The 23,316-nt window shown below is 47.9% G+C and overlaps 1 pseudogene; it reads right to left on the bottom strand.

The window, feature by feature from the left end:
• Nucleotides 1–8,558: 8,558 nt before the first annotated feature.
• LOC102957836 lies at nt 8,559–13,345 on the bottom strand (annotated as a pseudogene).
• Between the last annotated feature and the right edge of the window lie 9,971 nt (nt 13,346–23,316).

Below are 23,316 nucleotides of genomic sequence, written 5' to 3'. Positions count from 1 at the left end.
GAAAGCTTTTCCAAGGCTTCCTGTCATCCTGGCTTTTTTATAAAAGCCTGTAGAGGCTGGCTTCTTTCTACCTCTCTGTTGCCATTTTGCACCTTTTATCTCCTTGCTCACGACTCTCCGGCCACGCTGGCCTCCTTTCTACTTTTTGAACTCTTCAAACCTCAGGCCCTTTGCACTTGCTGTTTTCTATGCCTGGAACACCACCCACAGGTCATCTTACATCTTGTTGCTTTGTGTTGTCATTCAGCTCTCGGTTCAAATGTCGCCTCTTCCCTGACTGTTTGTCTAATTCTGCCCTCCCTTCTTCCGGTCACTGTCTATACTTTGCTCAATTTTATTTTCTTTACAACACTTACCTTTCCCTAAGTTTATCTTATTCACTTATTTACACACCTAGAACCATGCCTGGTGCCTAGTTATTCACTGATAAAATTTTATTCGATAGACAGATCAGGGAAAAGACTAGTGGGAGATGTTTTTAATGTCCGTAGCCACATTTTAAAAATTTAACATGAAATCATCAGCCCATTTGAGAACATTTATGTTCGTTTACTCTAAAACTATACTTTAAATTACCTATGGAGTGAAAATGCTTGGTGTATGGCAAATTGAGAACATTAATTATTCAACAAATGAACAAATTCACTATTGAATGAATGAATGAATGAAAGAATGAATGAGAAGTTGATGCTCCAGAGAACTGCACCATTTTAATCTTGTGGCATCTGGCATTTCCTGGCACGATGCTGGGTACGCAGACCCAAGAAGAACACAGTCTTGGGAACTCGAAGGGAACATGATGCTCGGTTAGTTTCTCTCCTCCTTATGGAGAAAGAAGAATTTTCTGAGTCACAGAATGCTTCCCAAAGCCAACGGAAGCAAGACTTTCCAATTGTTGTCTCCTTGGGATTTCACACCTCTCTAGGAGTTCAGATAACTGAGGACTAGGTTCATGCTCATTACCATCAGCAACCCAGACCTCCCAGAGAACAGAAGGAACAAAATTTCCGCCCCTGCAAGAGCATTCACGGCAATCCCTCCCTCCCTAGGTGAGCAGATCTGAAGGAGGCCCCCTTCATGGTCTCTGCCCCAGTGCGTTTTCTAGCCAAATTTCCATCTCCTGCACTGCATCGGCTGCCTTTTGGATTATTTTCAAGAAAATAACACCTTCCAGGCTGATTGGCCCCTTGCATCCGCATCCTTTGGGCGGTCCTTCCTCCTAGGCGTATGTTCAAGAAACCTCTCCATGCAGATTATTGGCATAATGTTAAATAGAATCAGACAAGAGAAATGTTGGGGAAAAAAAATCAGTTTGTGTCCTTAATCAACTGGAAATGCCTCTTATCTTTTTAGTTAGATGCAGTCTTTCTCAATTTGCAACTTCTCATTTATAGATTTTTATAGCTTTTCGGAGACAATTTTCTATGGGTTTTTTGCATTTAAAAAATGTTTATTTATTATTTTGGGAGAGAGAGCGTGAGCACGCACAAGCAGAAGAGGGACGGGGGAAGGAGGGTAGAGAATCCCAGGAAGGCTCTGCGTTGTCAGTGCAGAGCCTGAAGTGGGGCTCTATCTCACGAATCTGTGAGATCATGACCTGAGCCAAAACCAAGGGTCAGATAGATGCTCAACCAACTGAGCCACCCAGGTGTCCTGGTCTTTTGCATTTCTGTGTGTCTTATTAGCAGAGGCAATGATGGTCTTTGTTCTGGATGAGTTTTCAAGGAAGTTTATATAGCAAACAACTTTGAAAGGTAGAAAAAGTTGGGGGAGGCACAAAGCAGATTATTTTCCTGACCAGTCTCTATCCAGGGAAGAGTTTGGGCAGGTTTGTCAGGAACCTCTTGTAGGATTGAGGGTTTCCTAACTAACAGGGCTCCTGAGCTGTGACAAAGACCCACTGTGAATTCACCACTCACTGGACTGCTCCACAGTGCCCTATGAACTTGAGGGTGTGTGCAGGGGAACATGCTATTGATGTGCCATGACTAATAAAGTCCTTTGTCTCTGACCCAGGAGTCTCATGTCTTCTACCCACATCCATAGAACCGTGACAGCTAATTTAATGGGAAAGCAAGGTAAAATCTCAGATCCTTCTTGACACGCCTCTGGTCTATATGCTGTAGCTTAACTACGAGTATATATTAGTAGTCTACATTACACATACAACCGCACTGAATTTCAAGTAAACACGTCTTGTCTCCTCAAGGGCAAGCAGGTCACACTCTCCAAATTATCTGATAAATATGGCGTATGTGGTAAGTGCCCTGTATCTCCTTGCTGTCATTTCATCTTTTGGATGGTCTGAAGTTGGGTATTTGCCTCTGCTACGTCCACAAAGACCACCACCGAATGTTGACTCTATGGTGGTGGTGGTGGTGGGTCTCCCAGTTATTGGGGGTCTCCACATTTAACCTTAGTCCATTTCTCCTCCTACCTGGTGCCATTCCCCACCACCCAGTGAGCCAGACAGCTTGCCAGGTGGATGGCAGGGGGGGACTGTGAATAAGAACAGACCCAGATGAATGGAATGGGAGCCTTAGGGCAAAAGTCAATGAGGGAAATATTGCGACAGGATGGGCTGGGAGGAAACATCAAACCCCAGCTTCAGACAAAGGGCTGATGTCCAGACGTCCAGGAGGTCACTCTGCCTGGGAGACAGAAACTCATTACCCTGGGTATCAAGAATACCAAGAATAGGAGACCTGGGATCTAGGCCAACTCTGGATCCATTCCAGGCTGTCCCTCGGCACGGGACATAGGGCTACAGTGAAACAGAAATGAACCAACACGAGGAAAACACCAAACCCATCTCTGAATCGGGATTTGGCAACTTCTCATTCCTCTTTTCATTGTGTTATACTCTATGGTGCTATAGATAGAAGAGGCAATAATCATGATTTTATACAAACAAAACAAAGCACAATAACTGCTACCAAGTGTAACTCTTGCAAACAGAGAGAGCCAAGCGGGCAGAGGGATGGGCCTTGAGTCTAGAGCCAGAGGTTACTGAGTGTGGGTCTGGGCTCTGCCACCTGTGAACAGAGGGGACTCTTTCCTCACTTCTTAAAAGGGGCATGAGACCATGACCCTGGTCATTGTGTGTGTGAGAGCTCTCAGGCAACTGGGGAGCAGAAGTGGGCATATTGCAGAAGGTTCAGATGAGGTGGAGGGAGGGGAAAGTTACCCTTCAAGGGGGCTACTGAGGACACTAATGAAGTCCCCTTCTAAAATTGCTTCCCCCAAAATGAGATCCCACACTTCCTGGCTCTCAGTCATAGCAATATTAATAGTAAAAGCCCTGATTTAATAGGTGCGTATGATAAGCCAGATGTTTCACACGTATGTGTTGTTACTTCCAATCTTGAATCATCATGACCTTTGTAATATTTACAACAACTCTGAACTATTCTCATACTTCAAATCAAGAAACTGGTTCTCGAGAAACCTGCCATGCATGGCCAAGGTCATAAATAGAGAGCTTAGAGCTGGCAGTTACACCCCGAGAATGTCTGACTATGAAGTTGGCTGGAGAGGGAGACGCCACCGTCCTGGGACAGGGAGACGCCACCGTCCTGGGACAGTTCTGCTGCTGTCCAGAGTGGCCCTCAGTAGAAGAACGCAGTTCTCTCCTTGGCAGCCATACACCTCAAATTGGTACCACGGTTCGTTAGAGTGAGAAGTCCTTTTCCATATGTTGTCTATTTAACCCTCACATCCATCCTGCTGGCTGGTTTTATTATTTGCACAGGAAGTAGTGTGGCTCCCAAAGGACTGTGGCAGCAGCAGAGTCTACAAGGAGATGCAGAGGGCACCCAAGAAGCTTTGCCGGGACAGGGGATGGGGGGGAGACCGTGACGTGGCCAGTCACATTGGTGGGGTTATGGATGCTGGGGGGTGGAGAAAGTACCCCAGGGAGGACTGGTCTTTGAGGACAGAACGACAGCATAGTTTTGCCAGCTATGTTCTGTAGGCTAGGTCTGGTCTGGCCCTGCCCCTCTCCCCCAGCTTGGACCTGGCAGAAGTGTGAAGCATGGAAGCCCGTTGCTTGGACCCCTTGACAGAGCAGGTGGAAGGTCCAGGCTCCAAGTAGACTGGAGGATAACCTGAGGGCCCAAGACATGGTTCTAGAATAGGACCCCAGCAGGACCAACCTCTGACATAATCTTGTTCATTCTTCAGGGGGCTCTAGACCTGCCCTCAGTCCACAGAAGGGCACAGAAGATACCCAAGGCCACCCTGGAGGCAGGGCAGCCTCATCCACGGGCTCTCAGAGTCTAGGAGCTATGCATTATTATTCTCACCTTGCATACCAGGAGCCTGGGTTTAGAGAGCCTATCTTGCCTCTCTCTTCCCTTGCCCACAGTGCCATCAACGCTTGGCCAGGAAGGTGAACTTATGTAAGTGGTTAACAGAGAGGAGTACGTGTTTCTGACGTGATAGGCGTTCAAGTCTGACTCTAATGGGGGATCCGTGTGGCTTGGTTAAATCAGGGCAGAAGGCAAGGCTGAGTGAGAGAGGGAAGGCATCCCTAGGCAGCAAACTGGCAGCCTGGGAGAACAGAACAGGCAGGTCATAGCAAGGAGCCAAATGGTGCAACTTTACTGACGGTAGAGGGTCTGGAAGTGTGCACAGAGTCAACGCCGGTCTTTCCTGGAGTGAGAGAGCCCAGGGGATGGATGGAGTCATGGGAAAGTGCATTCCCCAGATGTGAAGAATGCAAAGGCAGGACCATTGGCCCAACTGTGGATGGGCTGGGAGCCTATGAGAAATGGGTTCAAAGTTCCCTCAGAGCTGTGGTTTCGGCTTTGCCCACTGGAACTGTCTGAGCAGCTTTAAACATACTGGTACTTGGATCTTACCCCACAGAGATTCAGATGCGATGGGTCTGGGTTGTGAGTCACCTAATACACTTCTTTAGTATGATACGATTTGCATCCATCAGCCTTTGTCATGACACATCCTTAGTAAATGGGGGACAGTTGGATGCCAGGGCTTAAGATTGTGGGACCAGGCTTCAGCTTCGTAGGAACAGTTCTAAACTTACGTGCAAAGTAAGTTTGTTTGAAATGCAAAGTTCCCATCTCTGGGCCTAAAGACTTGAAGGCACTAATGTTTCTAGATGGAACCTGGAAAAGGCGTGTCTGACAAACCAACAAACTCCCCAGGTGATTAGGTGACAAATATGATCTGTGGCCCCACATTGAGAAATACTGATTTAGGGAGAGGGGATGAAGGCTGGTGTATTTGGTTTTCTTAAGAACACTCTCAGGCACCCTATCAGCATCCTGGGTGAAGAGAATTTACAGTTTAATGGAAGCTGGAGGGAGGAAAATCAATTCCTAGTGCACCAATCTCAATGTTTGTCTAGAGAGAGTGCCGAGGATGTCCCAAAAGATTTGTCCTCATATATCACAAAACCGCAGGCACCTCCATGCATAGCTTCAGCCCGTCAAGAAGCATTTTACACTCCACAGGCCAAGGCAGCCCCATATCTGGAATGCTGTCAGAAATGCTGAGAGCCTTCCAGAGCCTTCCACCTGAGGTTGGGGGCATGGGGCAGCTGGAATCCTGGCTCACCTTTGCTTGGGCCCCTCGTGGTCTGAGAGGGAAGCTCCAAAGATGGAGGGGTGCCTAGGGGTTCTACCTGAGGGACGTCGTATAGGTGGGATACTCCATGAATACTCCCTCGTCACAACCAGGGTTTCCAAGCTGATTAAAATAGTAGGGATGTGTTCAGGTGCCTTCCTGGACAATAGAAAAATAGGCCCACGCCAAACAAAAGCAGAGACAGATCTGCTTCAGGGAGGAGTCATCTTGTTTTGAGTTAGGAATTAGCATTTCGTTTCCTTGTTTCACTGGGCAATCATTAACCACCCTAACTATGGGGAGAGAGCACATTATCACACATGGTCCTGGGCAAAAGAATGCTGGGCGAAGGGGGAGGGACACAGAAGAACGATAAGGGGATCCAGGAGGGGGGCTAGGTAGCCAACCCCACTCAAAGTCTTGGACGTGGCACCTTACTTTCCCCTCATTAAGAGGAGTCATGCTGGCTGTCCCTGCACCATCAGAGGTTAAATAGATCATGCTGTCCACCAACCAACCATTCTGGCTGCTAAGAATGGAGATCAGAAGACCTTTGCTGATGCCACAACCCTTGTTGAAGGATCGAAAGACCATGACGAAGCAACAAAATCTCCTCATGAGCAAACCATGGCTCTCAAGAGGACTAGAGGTATGTTGCAGTGAAGCAGTGTTAAGAAGACATTCAAGAACTGAATGAAGGCTCAAGACGTTGGCCGAGGCACAGCAGGGGTCGGGCAGAGGCTGGCAGCAAGAGAACAAGGAACTTCATATATCACTGGAGGAACATCAGTAGGCTTTGGGACTTACAAGGAGCAAGTACTGAGAGCAGTACTTGTTCAGGTGTTCAGGTTGCTAATGGCTAGTCGAAAGGATGACCTTGGTATAATAAGGAAATTTAATGAGCATCATTCTAAGATATTACGAGCCCAGGCTGACCAGGTAACGGAAATAGCAGCCGTAATGAGGAAAGCCATTGAGATTGGTGAACATCAGGGTGGCAGGAAGTCAACATAAATAGGAAACCAAGGATTTAAGAGAAATCCTTCAAGGGGCGCCCAGGTGGCTCAGTCGGTTAAGCGGCCGACTTTGGTTCAGGTCATGATCTCACAGTTCGTGAGTTCCAGCCCCGCATTGGGCTCTGTGCTGACAGCTCACAGCCTGGAACCTGCTTCGGATTCTGTGTCTCCCTCTCTCTTTGTTCCTCTCCTGCTTGCGCGTGCGCTCTCTCTCAAAAATAAAGACTAAAAAAAAAATTTTTTTAAGAGAAATCCTTCAAACTCAAGATTCACGTTTTAGCCTCCTAAAAGATGATGCATAAGAAAGTAGACTCTTTGTTAAGTGTCAGTCTATGTCAATTCTTGTCTGAGCCTGAGAAGAGCTGGACGTATCTGTGATTAATGGAACGGATTGGAGTGGATTAATGGAATTAATGGATTCATGGATGGAATAATAATGACTGATAAGAAATCACCCTCTGAATCATTTATTACTTTTAGATTATGTATAATACACTGGCAAATGGCATTTTTAAAGGGTTGCATATGCATATATGTATGTATGCATATGCATAGTAAATAAACTTATTTTCATTAAAATATAATTAAAAAAATTTTTTTAATGTTTATTTAGTTTTGAGAGAGGAAGAGAGACAAAGCACAAGTGGGGAGGGGGCAGAGAGAGAGGGAGACACAGAATGAGAAGCCAGCTCCAGGCTCTGCACTGACAGCAGAGAGCCTGATGCAGGGCTCGAACTCACGAATTGAGAAATCGTGACCTGAGCCGAGGTCAGACGCTTAACCGACTGAGCCACCCAGGTGCCCCGAATTTAAAAGCAATTCAATAGGTGCATAGGTGAGAAGTTCTCATGATGATATCACAGGGCAACTGCATGTTTACTTATTGAGGGATTGCTGTTTTCCAAAGTAGCTGCACCATTTTATATTCTCATCAGCATTGTAGGAGAGTTTCAATCTCTCCACATTCATGCTATTGTCTCTTTTTTTATTATAACCATCTTATTAAGTGTGAAGAGGTACTTCATTGAGGTTTTGATTAGCATTTCCTTAATGATTAATAATATTATGCATCTTTTCATGTATATATTGACCTTCTTCATATATCTCTTTGGAGACGTGTTTGTTCATATCCTTCGCCCATTTATTAAAAAAATTTTTTTAAATGTTTGTTTATTTTGAGAGAGAGAGAGAGAGACAGAGCATGAGCAGGGGAGGGGCAAAGAGAGAAGAAGACACAAAATCTGAAACAGGTTCCAGACTCTGAGCCATCAGTACAGAGCCTGATGTGGGGCTCAAACCCACGAGTCAGATCATGACCTGAGCCAAAGTCAGACGCTCAACCGACTGAGCCACCCAGGCACCCCTCCTCTGCCCATTTTTGAAGTGGCATATGATTTTGATGAACAAATTCATCTTCTTGTTATTGAGTTGTAAGAATTCTTTACATATTCTGGATACAAGTCCATTAACAAGTGATTTGCAAGTATTGTCTCTGAATCCATGGGTTGTCTTTTTTTTCTCTCTCTCTTCTTTCTGATTGTATTTCACGTTCTCTCCAAAACAAGGCCCTAGGAACCCCCAGCTTCCAAGTATACCCCTGGGCTTGGTCCACTGCTGTCTTGAATTCATGTTTGGGTATTCATCCACCAACATTAAACCCCAGGATAGGAGATGTGACAAAGCAGGACCCCTCTCTATGGCAGGAGTCCTTTGCTGATTTCAGAGGTGCCAGTGGCAGCCAATATGGAAAACACACTGGAACTTTCCCTTGGAGCTGGGCTGTGATGGGAAGCCAATGGAAGAAGATGCTAGGGACGTCATCATCTTTTCCCTGACCCATTCCCTGCAGCTTCTGAAGACATAGCAGAAAACAATATTCTTTGAAGGTACTGTATAAGAATTCCCCAAAGCAAAAACGCATGCTTCCAACTCACTGTTTCAGAAAATCGGGGTCTAGTTCAGCTGCCGAATGAGCTGACTGATGTGTTCACTTTGAGAGCCAGGTGAGCCCATCCCCTTGAGGAAGCCCCCTCTGTTCTCCATAGCATGATGGGCCACTGAGAGATGGACAGGGTGCAAGAGGCCTGAGGTTACCTGGAAACTATTCCCTGAAAAGGCAATCTCATGACTGAGGTTTTCTAAACAAATAACACCAAAGTTTCCCAGGTGTTCCCCGATCACTGTAATCTATCAGAGAGATGCTTTTATTCTTGACCTTGGCCCATCTACGTTTCAAGATGAATTCTCAGACAGACTTCAGATTTGGAAATCCCCGGGTCACATAAGGTTCCACTATCTGTAGCGTTTTTATGGTCTGGGGGATCACTTTGACAAGACATCACTGAAAATCTTCTTCAAGGGGAAGGCTTGCAATGAGCCTCCGCACCAGTAAAATCACCCCATTAACCCTCTGGATGCAACAACAAAGGCCACAGGATGCTCATCTGGCACTTCGAAGACATGAAGCTTCACTTTTAGTAGTCATCTTCGGTGCGCCTTGTCACATTATTGCTGCCAGGAATTGTGTAGCAACAATCCCAGTCACTTAAACTTGACCTCTTTCCTTTTTCCCTTCTTCTGCTCCTCCTTTTTCAAAAGTGTCTGCTTTGCTTGAGTGGCTTTGAAGGCTTGGTAAGCCTTCCTTTTTTTTTTTCTTTTTTCAGATTTTCTAGAACCAAAGGGATCTTGCTTCTTCGCTCTTGCTCTGCCGTCTTTCCCTTTTTGTACTTTCTTGTTGGTATTGTTTGAATTATAAGTGCTTTTAGTTTTGATGAGGTCCAATGTACCTACTTCTTTTGTTTCTTGTGCTTTTAGTGTCATATTTAGGAAAACATTGCCAAACCCAGGTCATTAAGTCTTACTCTTGTGCTTTCTTGTAAGGGTTTTATAGTTCTAGCTCATACATTTAGGTCTATGATCTCTTTTTTTTTAAATTTTTTAATTTATATTTGAGAGAGAAAGAGAGACAGACAGAGAGTGTGCACAAGTAGGGGAGGAGCAGAGAGACAGAGAGAGAGAGAGAGAGAGAGAGAGAGAAGGAATCTGAAACAATCCAAGCTGTCAGCACAGAGCCCGACGCAGGGCTTGAACTCATGAGCTGTGAGATCATGGCTTGAGCCAAAGTCAGACGCTTAACTGACTGAGCCACCCAGGTGCCCCTCTAACGATCTCTTTTTGAGTTGATTCTTTGTGTATGGTGTGAGGTAAGGGTCCAAGGTCATTCCTTTGTATATGGATACCAAGTTGCTTCAGCATTATTGTGAAAAAGACTATTCTTTCCCCCAATGAATTATCTTGTCATCTTTGTCAAAAGCACATTGGCCATAAACGTAAGAGATTATTTCTGGACTCTCAGTTCTAGTCTATTAATGTGTCTATCCTTATACCAGTAGAGCATTGTCTTGATCGCAACAGCTTTGTAGTAAGTTTTGAAATCAGGAAATGTCAGTCCTCCCAACCAGCTGTTCTTTTCATGATTATTTTGGCTCTTTGGGCCCATATGACTTCTAGGATCAGTTTGTCAATTTCTTCAAGAAAAGCCAGCTAGGATTTTGCATTGGTAGAGTAATTTGGGAAATATTGCCATTTTAACAGTGTTAAGTCTCAACATCTTACCTTTGACAGAATCATTGAGTACACCTGTTTATCGCTAGTGACCTATTACCTCAAGGAAGGAAGGAGACAGAGCACAAACCTAGTATCTTCCTTTCATCTACATTCAGATTATGACATTGAGAAAGCTATGGAGACGCCACCTTTGAAGCAAACAGATTGTGCTTTGATTTTTAAAAGAAACTGAGAAAGATTGATGGAAAATCTTCAGCCTTTTAAGCGTCTCCATCAGTTTTTTTTGGGGGGGAGCTGTTTTTGTTCTTTAGCTCCCATCTGTGTCTGACCGGTGCTAGTTTTTCCAGAAAGAAAGATAATGGGCAGACTCTGGTCATCCTCAGTGGTTGGTAATAAAGAACCACTGGCACCCTGGCAGGACAGTACTGAAGATGGAACTGTGAGTCTCTGTTTTATTTTTTATTTTTATTTTTTTAATGTTTATTTATTTTTGAGACAATGTGAGAGACAGAGTGCGAGCAGGGGAGGGGCAGAGAGAGAAGGAGACACAGAATCCGAAGCAGGCTCTGGGCTCCGAGCTGTCAGCACAGAGCCCAACGCGGGGCTCGAACCCACGAACTGTGAGATCGTGACCTGAGTCGAAGTCGGCCGCTCAACCGACTGAGCCACCCAGGAGCCCCCTCTGTTTTATTTTTTAATCCAGACACTGTGGTGTGTTACTCTTCTGTTACAGGTCAACGTGTGTAGCTCCCAGGAGAAAATTGCTTTTCCCTGAAAACTCGTTGGCTCTGGATACAAATAAGCAGCCTGCTGGAGTGAGGCTGAAAACTCGAGTGGAGGTTAAGAGCATGAGTCCATCTGAGCCCCCCACTTGGGTGAGCAGGGGGTAGGTATAGCTGGTACACCGCAGGGGGAGAGATAATCTGCTCTCCCTGCACCTTAACGACACAAGACTCTGAGACACAAGAGGTGCGAATTTGGTTGAGTTTGTAGAAGCCACAGTTCCTAACCCCATCTGGAGGTGTTGATGTTTTTGTCTCAGGCTTGCCAGTGTCCGTTCAATCCAGGCACAGACCTTTCCTCCTCACGTGCCCTCCTCCCCAAAGCCAACCACCTTGTAATTCTTAGAATGGGAACTTCTTACCCGGGCTCTGCACCGGGAGCCCTTTGACCTTTTCATCTCTCAGCTGGGTAGCTGATGGTGGAGATGCTTCCAGGAAGCCCCCTCTGAGACTTACTCCAGGCCCCTCAGAGGGCTTGGCGAGGAGGCAATGAGGTCGAGAACTAATGAGATGCTGGAAGCCTATCTGTAGTCTTTGGGTGCAAGTCTTTGGGTGTAGTCTTTGGGTCCCCTCGGCGACCAGAGTCAGGGCCTGTATGGTCACCATTCTTGGTTCCACTCCAAGGGTCTCAGTCTGAGCTGAGGATTTGGGATCTAGCCACACACGCTCTCTTGAGAATTTTTAAATGCCCTCATCGTCCCAATAACCAGATGTGTTGTCAACAGAGTGATTTACACACCACCAGACGATTACCTTCTTTTCCTCTTTGGAAGTGGGATCTAGGAAGAAGGGCCAGACCCATCAGGGAAGATCTGAGGGTCAGGCGGTCGGGGTCTGGCTTTCTGGAAGCCACCGCAGTGCTCCCTGGGCACCTCAACTGCACGTTCAAAGGTGGGAGCACCAGCCCATTGAGGAACACTGATCCCTGGAAGTGTGCTGCAGTCGGGTAGACCAGGTGTCTGATCAGGGTTGGGAAGCAGGGTCCTCAGCGAGAGGGAGCAACTATGAGGTTGCACTAAAGTAGAGATTTTGGGTGTGTCTTTCCAGTTGCCGACAAGTAAGGAGCCTGAGCATTGGTTGAACGGACGTTAAAAAATTTTTTTTAATCTGTACCTGTTTTCATAAAACCAAGAGTTACTTAGGGAAGATCAGACTGGCTACTCCATACACAGTGAGCCATGACCAGGCACTGGGTTCTGTTCCAATCACAGGGCAACGGTGGTGATAAAGAGAAACAGCCCCTGCTCTCACGGGCTGGTGGTTGTCGAAGGTAGAGAAACGGTAAAGAAAACAGGGGGTTCCTGTAGAATTGTCTCACTGAATCCCCGTGAGGGGAGAAGTCCCATCCCCCAAATGCACACAGGGAAGCTGAGACTTCAAGAGGCCAGGTTAACCACCTAGACCGTGTGGAAAATTATTGGTGCCATCTAATTCAATTCCGGGTCATCTGACTCCAGATCCCATGTTCTTTCCAGAACCTCCATCCAGCCCTTCATTTTACAAATGGTCTCCGAATGCTCTCCGAAACCCAGACACTTCCACGGGGCTGTGTGTGGAGAAGCTGTTTCTGTTTATCTTCCTCGCGGGAGTGGGTAACGGTGGGCCTGCCAATGCTCTTCTAAAAGGGAAGTCAGGCAGCTAGGCCTTGTTCCAAGGTCAGGGCCCCAAGGAGAAAGTCCTTCCACCCCAAGGGCGCTCCAGCACTTCTCCGGCTGTGCCTGGCTGGCTCCCTCCTGCCACCTCCCTGCCTGACTGACGATGGCTCTCAGGGTCCCAGCTGTCCCCATGACACCCTGAGGGTCGCTGCTATTTTTAAACCCTTTGAATCTGACAGGTGAAGAATTGCCGTCATTTTCACACTGAATAACATTCATTATTCCTTATCTGTGGTGAAAGACCCAACTGGCTACCCGGGTCCTTCCTTCTAAACCAAGCCAAGGAGGCCCTTTTAACACTGAGAGGGAAGAGCCCCCGGTCTTACACTTGCAGACGTGTGACAATAAAAGGAGGAGGGGCCTCTCTGTTGGGGGGGAGGGGAAGGGCTCCGCTGACTCAGGGGGAGGTCCCCGAGTCCTGCCCAAGAAAGAACCGGGCTTAGAGAATATCTACGGCTGTCGCATCAGCAGCTGGGAATTATCCTCTGTGTCTCGAACATGCTCGCGGGATGAGGAGGATGACTCCACAGAATAATAAGGGTTCTTCAGTTCAGTGTGGCTGGGACAGAGGAAAATCACGTGTCTAAGGGGTCTGCAAGCCCGCACGTGTCTCATGCCCCACATCTGAGCAGCTTCCTCTTGCCCACCGCTCATGTGGCACAAACCCAGCCACCTCCCAGTAAGTGTGTGTGAGATCGTCAGGAGCCCACCTGACCAGGTGGGAGAAGTCACCCATCGGGGACCTGCCGGTCCCCTGTGGCCGGCCTGGGCAGCCCGGATGGAGAGCCCTTGCTGCAGCCGAGTGGGGCGCCGAATTCAACTCCTGGCCCTACTTTTCCGAGAGTGGGGCTTTGGCTGGGTGTCCCTAACACCCCGGCTCTCCTGTCTCCGGCCGGAGACTCAGTTCACACAAATGGTTGACATCGGCTTTCATCTACGCCGGGGGCCCCGGGGACACTTGACTGGGTGCTTTTGTAAAGCACCACACAGCTCAGAGCGTGCTTTCACTCGTCGGCTTCCCAGGCTTGGTCTGACAGCACAGAAACAGATTTGAACTTCACACACTGTGCCTTGGGGCTCGCCGGCTGCAGAAATAGTGCAGGAGGGGAACAGCTGGCAGAAGGAGACGCGATGGTCCTTCTGAAATCTGGGGCGTCTCAGCTCTCCTCCTGCTTTTCCCTTCTCTGCCGAGGCCCCTAACAGACTTGGCTGCTCCACTCACAGCCACAGTGAGTACCATGGACAGAGACACCTGTTAGGGAACTCTGAGGGGCCACCTGCTCAGGCCGGCCACCGGTGCGGGGAGGGGAGAGAGGTGGCTGTCCCCTGCGGATGTCCTGGGACACTGGACAAGGGCTCGGGATCCTGGCACGGAGCTGGGCAGAGGGATGCAAACGCACCAGCGGAGGGGCAGGTCCCAGGCAAAGGGCTAAACCCCACGGACCCCAGTTCAGCGAGGGGGACACAGCCCGTCCATCCCTTTGGCTTCTGACGACCTAGAGGTGTGGGGTGTTCTGTCACGCGCCTGCCGTGGAAAGAGTCGGCTCACAGGCAGAGGCGGCAAAATGATTTGGAAACTGTCTTGGTGTTTCACGTGGGTTGCGCGTTTCCACAGAGTAAAAATGAGTTGTTTGCCCCCTCACCATAAAACACGAATCTAATTATCTTCATTTTTAAACTTTTTTTGTTAATGTTTATTTATTTTTGAGACAGAGAAAGACAGAGCATGAACGGGGGAGGGGCAGAGAGAGAGGGAGACACAGAATCCGAAGCAGGCTCCAGGCTCTGAGCCATCAGCACAGAGCCTGACGCGGGGCTCGAACTCACGGACCGCGAGATCATGACCTGAGCCAAAGTCGGCCGCTTAACCAACTGAGCCACCCAGGCGCCCCTAATTATCTTCATTTTTAAAAAAATGTTTATTTATTTACTTATTTTGAGAGAGAGAGGGCACAAGCAGGGGAAGAGAGAGAGAGAGAGAGACGGCGCAAGCAGGGGAGGGACAGAGAGAGAGTTAGAGGGGGAGAGAGAGAATCCCAACAGTGCAGTGCAGAGCCCGACGCGGGGCTCGAACTCACCAGCTGCAGGATCACAACCGGAGCCGAAATCAAGAGTCGGTCGCTGACCGATGAACCCACCCAGGTGCCCTAAGAATTATTCTCATTTCTGACTGTACCAGTAAAATCCAAACGTGAACAAACATGTTCATTAAATCAGTGGTCTTGTCCAGAAACATAGTCCCCAGGGTCTTGCTTGCTGGCCGCCTGCCCTTACATACCAACCTTTGCGCCTGGCAGTTGCCTGGATGTGGTCTGGGGGAGCCACGCTTCTGTATTTCCTCCTGTGGTCTCAACGCTCAGCTGTGTCTCTGGTAAGCGCTATGTCAGCGTGAGGCCCCTTGGGCTGCTGTGTCCCATGGGCATCCAGCCGCCTACAGGAAAGGACAATAGGACACTCTGAGCCCTACCTGGCTGCTTTAGGTGACTCCTGCTACCTCAAGGCCTGCCTCCCTTGCTCCATGAATGTTCCTGTTGTTCTTCTATGGCTCACATCCAGGAATATGTGAGCCCTGAGCACTTGCCCGTTTGTGGGAATAAAAGCTAATATTTACAGAGTTCTCACTGTCTGTTAGTGCCTTTATTAATGTCTTTAATTCTCAACATTATGAAATAGCTGTGGTTATCACCCCCACATCTCAGACAAGGAAACTAAAACTTAGAGCAGCCAGGTGACTTGTCCAAGGGCACACTGATAGAGAAGGGGTAGTTGGGACTTGGGCCAAGGCTGTGTGATTCCAAAGATCCCCCCCCCACACACACACACCATCCCCAGAACATCATAGCATCCTAGTTTTCTGGAGTGGGTGGAAAGGAGAGTAGAGAGCTTCCTCTCTGGTGTACAAGTGAGGTGCTCATGAGCCTGAAATCCCCACCTTGGCCATGATCTCCTTTGACAAAGTGACCACAGGTGGGTTTCTAGCCCCAATTTGTCACAGCGTGCACCATGTGTCAATCAGCACGAGTCCTGTTACCCTGACTGCAACTGATTGGGCCACCAACCTCTGTGAGAGTGGGACAGTGTCTCTTAATTGTTGGTGAACCCCCAGTACCTAGCACAGAGTAGATGCTGAATAAATACTTGTTGAGTGAATGAGTAAATGAATGGATTGATCCAAAATTGGTGCCTCAACCAGGCAGCCATGTCTGGGTTATAAAAATGTGAGATCTCTAAGGTGGACCAAAACTTTACTAACGGATGGTCCACGTTGGCTGGTGACAAACTGATGATACGAGGTCTTTGGAAAGTATGGAAGTCAGGTGCACTCTGAGGCGGGCGTGTCCTTTCCACGAAGCCCGTTGTACGTCCCAGGCTGGCGAGTGCAGGGAGCCAGAAGGACAGCGTAGGACAGGGGCCGGTGTCCTCTCTCTGCTGCTCAGGTCTCTGGTATCTTTCACTTAACCCCCAGTGTCAAAGGGGATTTGAGATGCTCACTTTCTCGGAACATTAACGAGCATCTCCAGGACTTATCCAGCCTGGTAGAGAAAATTGTGCAGTTCTAGGTGGACCAAAGCATTCCACAGAAGGGCGTGGGGGAGGGCAGGGGCCAGTCTGTCCATCTGCTTCTTTTCTCCAGTTGGTCAAGAGAATTCAGTGCCCCTGTATTCGCGCGCGCGCACGCCTCTGTGCGTGTGTGTGTGTGTGTGTGTGCGCGCGCGCGCATGCATGTGGAGAAGGGGAGGGAAATGACTGCCCATTCTTTGCTTCCCAGGGACACAGGACTGTGGCAGAACAGCGATAACATCTTGGCGAATGAAAAGATGTGGGACACTATGTCTCCAAACACCTGGCCATCCCGCTGCCCTGGGGAAATGTTTACTTGCGTAGCAAAGAGCACGTCCCTGTATTTATGTATTTATGTTACGTGGGGCCTCAGTCTTGAGCTGTGGGAACCCACAGAAGGAGGAAACATGGCTCTAAGCAGAGCAAAAATGTTAGTAAACTTGAGTTAAGCTAACACACAATTTGTGAGCTACTTCGAAGCATTATGGACTAACGATTTTCTTTTTAGCTCCCATCAGGGCTGGCAAATTCCCATCAGTACTAGTCTTGAGTAATTTGGCTTTGTATTTTAGAATAATGTGTGCTGTCCGTGATCAACACCCCCAGACTTCCCACTGTTATTGATCCCCTGGGCCTGATTTGGTCAGCAAGGGGGCAAGGGTCACAAGGTCATTTTCTGGCTTGTTCCTGAGCCTGTAGGTGATTGCTTTCTGTGGTTGCTGCTGTGACAAGGCCACAGTCCGGAACAAAACAGAAAGCCTCATCCTGCAGGCATCAGTTCTTACAATTGCCAGAGTGTTCTAGCAAGGATAAACCTTCGTGATGCTTCCCATGGGTGGCTGGCCTACAAAGCCCACGGGCAGCCTCCCTCCTGGTTTTGCCCAGAGGAGGCACAGGGGCATCATGGCGCAGCAGGCTAGACGTTCGGTGGTTTGCCCCTTCCCCGAGCACAGGGGCGCTGCGATCGAGAATGTGCTTGGGATGGTGCATCCTAATGAAAGGCTAAAGAAATGATTCTGTGTGGTGACTGTAGCACCAGCTGCCAATGCGATTAGCAAGTAGCTGCACGCTCTCACCTTGTTTTTCTTTTTTCTTTTTTTTTTTTTCTGTATCTCTCAGTAATACTCTTTATTTTATTTTTTTTTATTTTTTAATATATGAAATTTACTGTCAAATTGGTTTCCATACAACACCCAGTGCTCATCCCAAAAGGTGCCCTCTTCAATACCCATCACCCACCCTGCCCTCCCTCCCACCCTGCCCTCCCTCCCACCCCCCATCAACCCTCAGTTTGTTCTCAGTTTTTAACAGTCTCTAATGCTTTGGCTCTCTCCCACTCTAACCTCTTTTTTTTTTTTTTTTCCTTCCCCTCCCCCATGGGTTTCTGTTATGTTTCTCAGGATCCACATAAGAGTGAAACCATATGGTATCTGTCTTTCTCTGTATGGCTTATTTCACTTAGCATCACACTCTCCAGTTCCATCCATGTTGCTACAAAAGGCCATATTTCATTCTTTCTCATTGCCACGTAGTATTCCATTGTGTATATAAACCACAATTTCTTTATCCATTCATCAGTTGATGGACATTTAGGCTCTTTCCATAATTTGGCTATTGTTGAGAGTGCCGCTATAAACATTGGGGTATCTCACCTTGTTTTTCGAACGTCAAAAAACAGTGTAAAAGTGTGCCGGTGCCCATCGCTGGGAGGGAGAGGGATTTCATCTCAGGATCGGCTCTGAGGATTAATGGTGACTGCCCGGAGGGCTTGTCAGGCTGAGTCCAGGCTCCCATGGCAAGCGCTAGGGATTGATTAACCACGTCTGTCGTCGTCAGAGCAGGCGTGGGGACAGTGGGGTTGCTGGTAACATTTTGCCGACATGGTTTATAATGTGGATTTATAAGAGGGATTCTATCATGCCCCCTGGAATGGCAGTGCACCGACTCTCCTCATCCCTTTTACAAAAATATTGCGAAGATTTTCCTCACTAGATGAAACTGAGTCCGTCCTCGCTAATTGTCCCTGGAAAACAAAGGGCGGCCGGAGGAAAGACCAAGGAATCACGGCTCTATCTGGGATTGTGTGAAATTCCTCGGTGGGGGCCTGCTGGCTGTTCAAGCCGTTGCTTACAGGGAAGAATGCAAGCTTTGCATTTGAATCCTGACCTCCCACTAGCTGAGTGACCGTGAGCAGGTTACTTTACCTCTCTGAGTCTGTTTCTCCATCCCTAGCATGGAGCAAACTGATGCCTCCCGTCCTGAATGGAGGTGATCATTAGAACTTGCTTATGCAAAGGTTAGGGAATTGGGTTGAGTCCTGTAGGGAAGACAAAGCTGTGCATGGTTGAGGGATGGGGAGTTCTGGTTCATAGAGCATTCTGGTAATTGGTCTCCACACCATAACTGAATAACCACCTTTCCTCAGATCCTTGGGTGGCATAATGGGAAAAGCCATGGGATGAAAGTCAGAAGACCTGAGGACCCATCCCAGCTTAGCTACTTCCCAACTGGGGGATCCCAGAAAACTGACGTCTCGGAGCTCCAGGGTCTCATTTCAGTGAAACATAGCGAAAGCTAACATTCCCACTGTTTGGACGATTTCAACCAAACAATCGTTAGGAAAGTGCCTGCTTCATAGTAGTTACTCAAAAGCTATGTATCAAAGCTTTACTTTTTTAAGCTTGTGTTTGGTAATACACTTAATGTTTTTAGAACAGTTTCAGATTTATTTAAAAAAACTGAGGAGAGAGTACAGAGAGTCTCCATATCCCCAACCCACCATTAACATCTTACAATGGTGTGGTGCATCTGTTAGAATTAATGAATCAGTGTAGACCCGTTATTATTATTTTGACAAATTTTTTAATGTTTATTATTTATTTTTGAGAGAGAGAGAGAGAGAGAGAGAGAGACAGAGCATGAGGGGGTAGGGGCAGAGAGAGAGGGAGACACAGAGTCCAAAGCAGCCTCCAGGCTCTGAGCTGTCAGCACAGAGCCCGACACAGGGCTTGAGCCCATGAACCGTGAGATCATGAGCTGAGCCAAAGTTGGATGCTTAACCGACGGAGCCACCCAGGCGCCTCGTTCAGGTGCCCCTGGATTCGTTATTATTAACCGACGTTCATGACTCATTCAGGTTGCCTTAGCTGTCACCTAATGACCCTTTGCCGTTCCGGGATCCCAACGTTACATTCGCTTGGCATGTCTCCTCAGGCTCCTCCTGGCTGTGACAGCTTCTTAGACTTCTCCTATCTACATAAATTATTTAGAGATTTGTCTCTTCTCTCCATGTATTTATTTTGCACTCACTTATTTATGTTAATATGAACTAATGGATATTAATTTCAAACTTCAAGTCATAATCCAACACTACTTTATTTATTTTGTTACTCAAATGGCTCCAGCTTCGGCCATCGAGGGCTCTTTCTGTTGGCCTCTGTGTCCCCTGACATGCTATCATCAGTGTACGTTTTTTTTTTAAACACGTCCTTGGTTTCTGACCCTACGAGATGTCTTTTAGCTCTTTATTTTGAAATAATCATAGAATCAAAGGAAATTGCAAAGAAATGCACAGGAAATCCCATGCATCTATTCTCCAGTCTTCCCCAAAGTTAACATTTTCCCCAACAAGATAAAAACCAGGAAGTTGATATTGATACAATCTGTATTTTTTATTTCTTTATTTAAAAAAAATTTTTAATGTTTATTTATTTTTGAGAGAGACAGAGTGCAAGTTGGGGAGGGGCAGAGAGAGAGGGAGACACAGAATCGGAAGCAGGCTCCGGGCTCTGAGCCGTCAGCACAGAGCCCGACATGGGGCTCGAACTCATGAACTACAAGATCATGACCTGAGCTGAAGTTGGATGCTTAACCGACTGAGCCACCCGGGCGGCCCTGATATGGGTACAATCTATAGAGCTGATTCAGATTTCTCCAGTTATACATGCACTTTTGTGTGTGTGTGTGTGTGTGTGTGTGTGTGTGTGTGTGTGATACTATGCAATTTTGTCACATCTATAGCTAATTGTAACCACCACCACCACAATCAAGATAAGGGACTATTCAATCACCACATGACTCCCTTTATAATGATCACCCCACCCCGCCCCATCCATCCCTGATCTCTGGCAACCGGTAATCTGTTCGCTATCTCTGTCGTTTTGCTGTTTGAAGAGCATTATGTCAATAGAATCACCCAATGAACGATATTTGGGATTGGGTATTTTCACTCAGCCAGTTCCCTTGAGAGTCATGCCGGCTATTGTGTGTATCAGTCCTTCATGCCTTTTATTGCTGTGTGGTGTCCCATGCGATGGCTGTCCCACAATTAGTTTAATCATCCCCCGTTGAAGGACATCTTGGGGTAGTTACCAGCTCGGGACTATTTTGAATAAAGCTGCTGTGACCATTTGTGTACATGTTATTTATTGCATAAGTTTTCATTTCTCTGAGATAAATGCCCAAGGGCACAATGGCTAAGTCATATGGCCATCCATTTTAAGTTTTATTTTTTATTTTATTTAAATGTTTATTCGTTTTTGAGAAGTGGGGGGAGGGACAAAAGCAGGCGGGGAGAGGGGGGACAATCCATTTTAAGTTTTATTTTTTTTATTTTTTATTAAAAAATTTTTTTTAACATTTATTTATTTTTGAGACAGAGAGAGACAGAGCATGAGCTGGAGAGGGTCAGAGAGAGAGAGAGAGACACAGAATCCGAAACAGGCTCCAGGCTCTGAGCTGTCAGCCCAGAGCCCGATGTAGGGCTCGAACTCACAGACTGCGAGATCATGACCTGAGCCAAGTTGGACGCCCAACTGACTGAGCCACCCAGGCGTCCCCCATTTTAAGTTTTAAAAGAAACTCTTATCCAGAATGGCTGTGCCATTTTCCATTCCTGACAGCATCGTCTGAGTGGTCCGGTTTCTCTGCATCCTTGCCAGCATTTGGTGGTGTCACTATTTTTTATTTTATCCGTTCCGGTGAATGTGTGGGAATGCCGCACTCTGGTTTTGAACTTGCGTTTCCTTACATCTCTTCATGTGCTTCTTTGTGAATCTTCAAGTTTTTCAGTGACGAAAATAAAGTGACAACTACATATTGCCAAGTTACTAACCACGGGTACATTTTTCTTAGAGTCAGAAAGGAGCTACTCTGGGCTCTTTGGGTCGTTTTTTTTAGGAGCCGGGAACCCTCCAGAAGGCTGCGGAACATGCAGAGGATACACAGGCGGGAGCACGCAGAGATTGAGCCCAGGTTGAAGGAGCAGTGGGTGTTAGTTGAACACTGACTTTAGACCGAGTGAGACCAGGCACTTGGACTTTACTGAGCGCTCCCACAAATCCGCAGTGGGGTCGAAGAGAGTGAGTACTTTGCTATTTGCCCAAACAGATGGCAATTCGAAGAACCAGAATTTAAAACTAGGCCTGTGGACTCCTCTTATACTCTCCATTACAGCATTTTCTGATGAGAGTCTGGAACAGAAATAGGGACCCAGATTCTGGCTGATTGAACTTTCCAGTTACACCGTTGGATCCTTGATGAGGGAGTGTCTCTCCTCCTTCAGTCTCCGGACCCGGTTGGGTGAAGTGAACATAAAGTGAATTAACGTGCATCGTCCGTACACTTGCGATTTCCCCTCTTATCACTCGGCTTCCTGAGGGGCCGGAAAAGATTCTGACTCCTATTATCCAACCTTTTCTCTCTAATTCAACAAAGCCTATTAATGCCAGTTTATCATCTTTCCTTGGATTTTTACATCAGAGACACATTCCGCCACCAAAGGCAGGCCCCTTCAAGGCATTACATAGCTTTGCACAAGGGTCCCGGGGGTGGGGGGGGCCCGGGAGGAGTGGGCTTGGCGGTGAGCCAGGGAAGGCGTGCAAGACCGGGGAAGGCGTGGCACCGGGCCCCCCTCTGCAGAGCACCTGCCTCACCGGCTTCGGCTTCTCTGAGCCGCAGTGACAGACTTCTTCCTTATCTGAGCCACTGCCCTCCTGGGCGTGTGTCGCACACAGCTGAGCCTGCATCTAGCCAACGCAGGTAGTGCCCCCGTGAACGGCCCTGTACCACCCACCTCCCTTCTCTGCCCGCTGAGGACAAGACTAATCTGTCCTCGTCCCGGGGCGACCTCATGTCCTCACTGCTGCAGACCCTACCAATCATTTGGAGTTGCCCCGGGAGATGAACCCAATGCCACCCTTGTCTGGAGGTGAAGGACGCCACAACCACGTCCCGAGGACTTCTGCTCTGCAGACGAGCCCGTGTCCCTGTTGGTCTGCGGTGTAACCCGAGGCCTTGGAGGTAACCTACGCTCGTGGCATTTACAGGAGAGGATATGGCAGGAGCGAGACCCTTAATGTTGCCCGCTCGAGGACACCCAGCCATGGCTCGGCAAAAGATGTGGCATTCAGAATTTATATTCATCTGGGTCGGCTGCTGAACATTCTGCAGCAAAAGGAGGGCATCCCTTGGGGGCAAGACTATATCTCCCAAGCCACTTATCCCCAGTTGGCCCGTAGTGGTAGTTCTTGAAATGGTTTGTTTTGAAAAGAGGAAGGGAGCAAGGCGGGCACCCACCCAGAGAAGGCCCACGTCCCTGTCAGAGACGCAGGGCAGCTCTATCTGGCTTGTATTCCACGCCTAGAGGCAGGTTGGTTTTCCTGCCTCTGGGATGCTCTTGGAATACATGAACAAACACGTCCCGAGGGCCATCCAGGCCCCCAGGAGTCTGGTGCCCTGGCCAAGAGCGCCAGCTCCAGAGGTGGGGGGCCGGGCCGGAGTCCCAGTTCCTCCACTCCCCCAAGGAGAATACTTCCAGAGGGCTCTACAAGTGTCCGTTATAACACAACTCAAGAGCAGATAAAGTGACAAAGACATTTTTAGTATAAAATGGGGGAGTCCTCCTTGGAAGATTGATCTGTACGTGCTTAATCCTGAAGCCAGAGCAGACCTGCCTCCACGGGGATGGTCCTAAGCCTGCCCAGCTGTCTCCGTGGAAAGCGAAGAAATGAGCGAGTGGTGGGGGAGGGGGCAGGCCGAGTTGATGGAACGAAATTCAAAAGTGTTAAGGAGGACCATCTAAGGATGGATAGCTTGCTCAAGCAGCCCTGGGCGGAAGGTGACACAAATCACTAGCAATCCCTTCCC

This window comes from Panthera tigris, chromosome A1 (assembly GCF_018350195.1).
Source record: "Panthera tigris isolate Pti1 chromosome A1, P.tigris_Pti1_mat1.1, whole genome shotgun sequence".
NCBI classification, from domain to species: Eukaryota; Metazoa; Chordata; class Mammalia; order Carnivora; family Felidae; genus Panthera; species Panthera tigris.
The sequence above is the reverse complement of the archived record's forward strand: the minus strand, read 5'-3'. Positions and strand labels throughout refer to the sequence as shown.